Source organism: Populus nigra, chromosome 17 (assembly GCF_951802175.1).
Source record: "Populus nigra chromosome 17, ddPopNigr1.1, whole genome shotgun sequence".
NCBI classification, from domain to species: domain Eukaryota; kingdom Viridiplantae; phylum Streptophyta; class Magnoliopsida; order Malpighiales; family Salicaceae; genus Populus; species Populus nigra.
In genome coordinates this window covers 6998692-7006731 of record NC_084868.1, presented here as the reverse complement: position 1 = coordinate 7006731, position 8040 = coordinate 6998692, and the positions used below count along the sequence as shown (strand labels likewise).

General features: G+C 32.5%; 1 pseudogene; it reads right to left on the bottom strand.

The window, feature by feature from the left end:
- Positions 1 to 5906: 5906 nt before the first annotated feature.
- Positions 5907 to 6941, bottom strand: LOC133676612 (photosystem I P700 chlorophyll a apoprotein A1-like; annotated as a pseudogene).
- Positions 6942 to 8040: the final 1099 nt, after the last annotated feature.

The following is an 8040-nucleotide window of genomic DNA, read 5'->3' as shown; positions in this document are numbered from 1 at the left end:
AGAAAACCATTATTAGGCAATGTCACTTAATTTAACATTGCATGAGTGTCGTTATCAACGTTTAAGTGTTTTAGGTTGACCATACAAAAGAATAAGAAATTAATAAAGCAAGAAGATTCTACCATTGCGGTGAGCTGGGCTGTTTGCCTAAGCGACGGTGCGGCTGAGGAGGATTACGAGGAGCCTTCTTTAATTTAATGTGACAATTAATTAATATATGCATAATTTAGTGATTGTTTTATTGGACAAACTATGAATATAGAAATAACGGTCATTCTCATATAAATCGTCTTTTTTATTAATAGTTTCTTTATCATTATCAGGTGTCAAGGATATAATATATTATAAATCAATATTTCTTGACATTATAATATCACATTCCAACTATATAAATGCACCCAATCATATTCAATATATTATGGAAATAAAATTTAAGTTCGGATGTTAGGTGTGGATTTCAGGCTCTAATTATTAAGGCTCCTTCCTCAAAAAGATGATAAGAAAATTATTAATTTCATAGGTTCTTATTATTATCATTATTATTATTTAGAAGCCTATTTTGGGATTTGACTACTCCTATTTCGAGTTTGTTGGGAACTTGGTAAAATAGCACAAGTGAAAAAAATATTTAAAAATCTAGCACACTTGATCGAGTTGAAGATATTATTAATGACTTTTGTTTCACAAATGCTAACTGCGACATGATTCGCATATAAAATTTGCAACACACAAGTTGCAAATGTTATCCATGGCTTGATTAAGAGAGACATGCAAGGGCAATTTTTTCAACCATTAACTCTCTGTAAAAAAAAAAAAACCACAATTCAAATAACTAGTTTTCCAGCCTCAAAACATAATTCACATGAGCAGAATATAACATCTTCAATTAAAATTAACAATATTAGACCGATGATTAACATAATATAATATTTTATTAAAAATTAAACTAATTATACATTTATTCATAATTCTCATAACATATAATAAGATGTAACTATATATAATAATCATCATTGCTTATGGAAGGGCCTAAAGCGCTTGTTGATGAGACTGGAGTATCACCCAACACGTCCAACTTGAGGATGGGTCTGTAACATTCATGTGTGGGAGAGGAGGAACAATAACACCCTAGCTCATGCATGAACTAGGAACACTCGTGGACGAGCCTGGAACACTAGTAGACAGACCACTATCACCAACACTTCTACAATAAACAATCTCATCTTCCACCAATGTCACTTCAAAATGCTCAACCTCCCTAACCTCTTGAAGTTAACCATGACATAAACTGAGTGTGGTGTTGGCCATAATATGTCTCATTTCATCGACACTTCATAAATAGTCATTGTTGTTTTGCAAGCCTCCTGTACCAATTAATGAATCTATATAATAGCATTTAAAATATTTAAAAAAATATTGTATGTAAAACAATATTGCATATCAATCGATTTTGTCTCGTATATTGGAGAGCATAATTCATCAGATTACATGGATGCCTTAGGAAACGCAATAAGGTAGGTGTAATAAAATGACATGTAATGGCCAGATACCATCTTATATAGAAATTTGCATTAATCATCAAACGTTGTTCCTAAAAAACCCAATCTCTCCTAGCATCCCAAAGATCTAGGTAAGATGCCTAAATCATCAGTCAATTCCCCTTACGCTTACCCTAACAACTAATACTATACAGATCATCACTGATATCAATATAATCTGGTATATGTTGAGAGAGTCCAGACAGTCGCATTACCTTATTTGGGCAATGCATCTCAACAATGTTGAAGCAATGCAACAAAACCTATCCTAAACAAAGATCAGATCCCTCATAGCATATAGGCGAAGCTGAAAGTATCAAGTCCTTCATATATGACATACATATGACCTATTAGAATATTTGAAAGACTTATATTAGATAACAAATTGAAACTAAATAATTTACATTCAAATAACAAAAAAATACAATACATTTGTAACTCATACCTTATGTGATTATTGTGCATCCAACTCATTCCAATAGAACTTATGGACATGAGTAGGATTTACTATAAAATGTCTAGCTCCACACCATTTTACATGATAAACCACAAAGTTAGTACATTTTTTGTATTCAATTTATCTAAATAACATGTTGACTAGAATCAATTTTATTTTATTATTACCTAGAACCAATGGATTGTGGCCTCTAAATGACAATGTCAAACATATTATTATCCCAACTCTTTAGACATCCAATATAAATATGCTTCCATAACCAAAGTTATATTAATCAACATTACAGTTTTAAGTTAATATTTAAAATGCTATTAATTTTAATAATCAAATAATTTAAAATAATTATACCTAGAGAAATAATAAACACTACATGATTTATCTTCTCATTTATAGACATACTTTACATAGTTGCTAATAAAGATATGCAAGCATGGCCCCCCCAACTATAATTACAAATGGGTCATGAATCCTTGAGTAGTGTCTCAAAGAATAATGGTATTACATTACCAACAGTACTTGTGAAAATAAAATGTCCAAACATATATAATATGAATGCCCGAGCATACATAACTAATTGGTCCTCTATCGTATCTGCCATGGGAGTCTTAAAATTTAAATTCAGCCATGTTAATTTGATGCAATCGTCGTCATAAGCACTAGTTGAAGGCACATGTCTTAATAGATGATAACGTAAAACATCTTTGTGAACCGACCCTCTACATCCTATTATAGGGTCTCCATCTATTGGAAGACTGGTTAACATGGCAACATCCTGCAATGTGGGTGTCATCTCACCATTACATAAATGTAAAGTATGCGTGTCTTACACCCCCATCATTCAACCAAAGTTACAAGCAATACGTGATCAAGATATACGCCACACAGTTGACTGATCTAGAAAAAGATAGCCTCAATAACATATAGGCAGACACACTCATGCAACTTCATCAATGTATGTTAACGAGGTGTTACATTATCACCGCCCTAAAAATTAAACAATTTAGTTATTTAAACAATTAAAGTAGTTAAATTTTATTTATGTAAATTACTTAATTAAAATAGTTATTAATCTAGAGATTCGACCTCTCTGCTCTACATATCATTGAAACGATGTTGGTTCTACATATATAGAATCGACTTATGATCAGGATATGCCTTAACAACTTGATGGTCATGCCTATCAATACTCTTAGAAGCAATAGAAACTCCTCTGGTCCAAACCATGTCTCTATCAAGGTCTTGTATAAACAAATTATTAGTCTTTGCAATACAATTAAACATTTATATAATTGAATTAAAAATAATAAGTGAAGTTTACAAAATTTGGAATAAATATAAACAATTAACATACATTGTTTAGTTTCATTAGTTTTTTTGTTATGACCCCTTTAACTGCATATGCCATATTTATTCAATGAGTGCCTCTCTCTAGCATCTATCTTATTTATGTAAATGAATGGTTTTCCTTCAAACCTTATCCATTTGTCATCTAGTTGGACATATATATATACAGGCTAAAACAACGTATCAAGTAAGGGTTGAAAACATGGACTATATACATTTTTGTGTGATAAGTTTGAGTATAAATCATAAAAAAAATTAAATATAGTTCATATTTTATAAAGTGCAACAAGCAATTAGATATGAACGTGGTCGATGATACAATTGTTATTTTCCTCAAATGAAAAGTTGCTTTATTGATATTAATCATTTCCCCGACTTTTCTTGTAACACCAACTGTTGGAGGTGTCTTAGACTGAAATCATATCATTCTAATATCAAATAGATATACCAAAATGTTAATCATTTCCTGCACTTCTCTGTAAAATTTATTACCCCTAAAAAAAATTATTTGCATTATAGCCAATACAAATAAGCTACAAATATTTTTTTAAAATATTATTAAAAACCTCAAACAAATTTATGGTCGTATTGTCATACCAATGAACATTGTAATCATATGACAGTGCCTTTTTTTTTTTAGATTCAACTTCAAGCCATGCTCTGATTGGGTAAAGTAGAATTGTTGAGAACACTTGAAAAAAAATTCATGAGTTTCCTTAACGGGGTTCAACTAAAATAGGTTAATTGATGGGAAAAGATTTCATTTAATTCATGTATGTGAGTTTCTTAATTGATGTTTGAGTATGTGTAGTTGAGTGTAATCATAAAGAAAACAAAAGGGGAACCCTAGGGTGATGATGGGATAGGTTCGGCCAAGTTTGAATTGTAAAGGGTTTCAACCAAATAAGAATTGTGGAAGGTTGAATTGTTCTGTGATGAATTTGCATGTTGTTAAAGTTTATATTAGTGTATTAATGTTGGTAAATTAGAGAGAAATTAGAAGGAAATCCAAGGATTGGAAAACTTGACAAGATTCGATCATAAAGGGATAAAAGTAGGGAAATGGGTTTTTATATTATTTGTTGATTCAAGTTGTGTTAAAACTTTAATTTAAACACATTAAAGAAATTTTAAAATGATGAAATTGGAATGAATGTCTTTAAAACATAAATCTTAATTAACAGTCCCATTTTTGTTCCATGTATGCTATGAAGCAATCTACTAACACTTGGTAAACACCTATTAGTAACCAAAAAAATACAAGTGCAGAAAACTTAAATGAATAAGTTGAAAGAACTTTTCAAAATTAAAAAAAAAAAACCTTTCGAGGAAGCCAAACCAATGATAAACAACTTTCACTAGTTTGGAAGATTACAAGATGAGTATATTTAACTACAAATCCTTTGTACATATATTACCTTACTTGTCAAGGTTTTGTTTTATACCGTAATAGCCTATCACAACACCTTATAATTTTCAAACTATTATCATCCTAATAAGAACATCTAGTTGCTAACAGTTAGTATAGGAACTCTCCCTTAAGAGTTTGCAGGCTCTCCAACTCTTTAGTGAACAATTCTTATTGATAAATTTATTCACAATCAACTCATGTGTCAATAGTATATTCTCTACAACTTTGTGTAACGCCTTAGTTGGTTAGACACTCTTGCTCTACTACAAGTGCTTCTCTCATACCTTTTATACATATCCATGTGATAAGAAAAAGAACCTTTGATAAACAATATCTTCAAGTTTCCTAGTTATGTTTTTAATATATTGCTATTGTGTTTCACAAAAACACTTCTCTGACAATTATCTTTGGATAACCTGTAATTATCTTCTTTTTAATTTATACTTGACATGTCCCCCCCCCCCTTCGAGGTCTATCTCAAGGGAAACAAAAACCAAGATTTGCTTTATCTGGTATAAAATGAGAGCTATAGGCAAATAAAACTCCTTTCAAGAGTATCAATACCATCACATGAATTGTAAATGCATGAATGTGATGGACCAAAAAATCTGTGGTTCCTAATAGAATAGGTAACAAAGCAACCTTGCCCTCACTGTCACTAAGTCATCGCCCCCCAAGTCAAACTGGTGCTTGCTGTTGCACCAAGAGCCATTTCACTAGGTGCTAAAGCATGCGTGTTTTGTATCTATTAAGTAAAGACGGGTTGTAATTGTATAACAGTAACTAAAAACATATCTTGAGGGTGCCTTAAAGCGCTTATGGTATCATTATGAATTTATAAACCAAAACTGTGAAAGCCTAAAAATATACATACCCAGTTAAGATGTGATATGATTGCATCGCGATGCCTAAGGACATGATCTAACAAATCGTTGTATCGAGTAGTCAGATCGTAGTCTCTTACCATAAAAATGGTTGCATGTGCAACAACACCAACTATGAGAAATCCACCAATCCACATGTGATGTGTGAACAATGACAGTTGTGTACTATAGTCTGTAGCTAGATATGGATAAGGAGGCATGACATACACATGGTGAGCCACAACAATGGTTAAAGAGCCTAACATAACTAGGTAAAGAGATAATTTAGCATATCATGACGTTGTTAGGATCTCATATAGGCCCTTATGACCTTGACCTATAAATGGACCTTTATAAGCCTCTAAAATATCTTTTATGCCATAACTAATGCCCCAGTTAGTCCTACACATGTGACCTGCTACCAGGAAAAGAATTGTAATAGCTAAATGGTGGTGTGTAATATCAGCCAGCCACAGACCCCCAGTTACTAGGTCTAATCCTCCACGGAAAGTAAGAAATTTCAAATATTTTAACCAATTCAAAAAATGGGGTTGCTCCCTCAGCAAAACTAGGATAAAGTTGAGCCAAAAGATCCTAGTTCAAGATAAATTCATGAGGAAATGAGATCTCTTTAGGATCTACTCCAACATTTAGAAATTGGTTAATTGGTAAAGATACATGGACTTGATGCCTCGCCCAAGAAAGAGACCCAAGCCCTAATAGCCCTGCTAAATGGTGATTTAATATAGATTCTACATCTTGGAACCAAGCCAATGTTGGAGCAGCTTTGTGATAATGGAACCAATCAGCAAAAAGCATTAAGGCTGCAAAGACCAATGCACCAATTGTCGTACATTACAATTGTAATTCGCTAATTATTCCAGATGCTCTTCAAATCTGAAAAAAAAACCAGAGGTTATTTATATTCCTCGGAAACCCCCACCCACATCACCATTCAATATTTCTTGGCCTATGATTGGCCAAACTACTTGGGCGCTAGGCCCAATATGAGTAGGATCGTTTAACCATGCTTCGTAATTGGAAAAACAAGCACCGTAGAAATACATGCCACTCAGCCAAAGAAAGATGATGGAGAGTTGGCTGAAATGAGCACTAAAGACTTTTCGAGAGATCTCTTCCAAATCACTGGTATGGCTGTCGAAATCGTGAGCGTCAACATGTAGGTTCCAGATCCAAGTGGTAGTATCAGGTCCTTTAGCTATTGTTCTTAAGAAATGACCTGGTCTAGCCCATTCCTCGAAAGATGTTTTGATGGGATCCCTATCTATCAAAAATTTTACTTCTAGTTCCGGCAAACAATTAATCATTGAGTCCTCTTTCCGGACAATACATACAAAGAGACCCGCCAACAATCAAGTAATTAGTGAACCCATGAGAGATTTTTCTAATTAGTTTTTTTCTATCTAGTTTCATTAGTTATTCACTAGAGCAATTATGATCTAGAATTCGATCCAGGGCAAGTGTTCGGATATATTATGACATAGCCACAAGGCGTTCAACGGACCTTTCTAGGCTTTGAATTGATGCAAAAACAATTTTTTTATGCAACATTAAAGTTGCGGTAGATTTTGATGCTTTCCTTTTAGAGATCTTTGACAAGTTTTTATAGTTGATATGACCAAGGTATTAATGTTAAAGATCAGTATGATTTAGTGTTACCTCATGACAACCTAAGGTAGTTAAGGTTGAAACTTTATAGTAATTTTCTAAGGTTCTGGTACCTTTCGTGTTCCACTTGCTAGTATGATTGTAGATGTTATATTCATCTTTAAAAATCTGCACATTATGATTCTCATCACAATATTGACTTATGCATAATAGATTAGCTTTAAGACCATTTATAATCAAAACATTATGAAAGGTAGATAAACCAGAAATATCAATACTTCTTTTACCTTCTACAATAGTTGTGCTTCCATCTTCAAAGGTTATTAATCCTCCACTCAAGGATTTAAATTTTTTGAATTGATCTTTATCTTCGGACATATGTCTAAAATAACCACTATCTAAGTACCATAAATTATTATTCATTGTTTTTAGTGATGTATGTGCTACTAGATATATTGTCTTTTTCTTAAATACCCATTGATTTTCATTTTTCTTTTGTTAGAATTTCCAAACTCTTAAAATTTATCACAAACTACTAAGTTACCAAGTTCTTTATCTATAATACACAATTGATGTAATACTAAGTCAATTTTATATTCTAAATCCTGACTATTCTTAGCAAATCTATTTCCTAGATTGATATAGTTTATTTTTGCACGTCCTACATTTTCACAAGTAAAAATAATCTTACCTTTCGACCATAGTTTTTAAACCCAAGCTGGTGGTCAACCCGGTATAATGATCGGGTCACGGGTTAGATGGGTTGACCCGGGTCATGGGTCAAATGGGTTAAAAAAG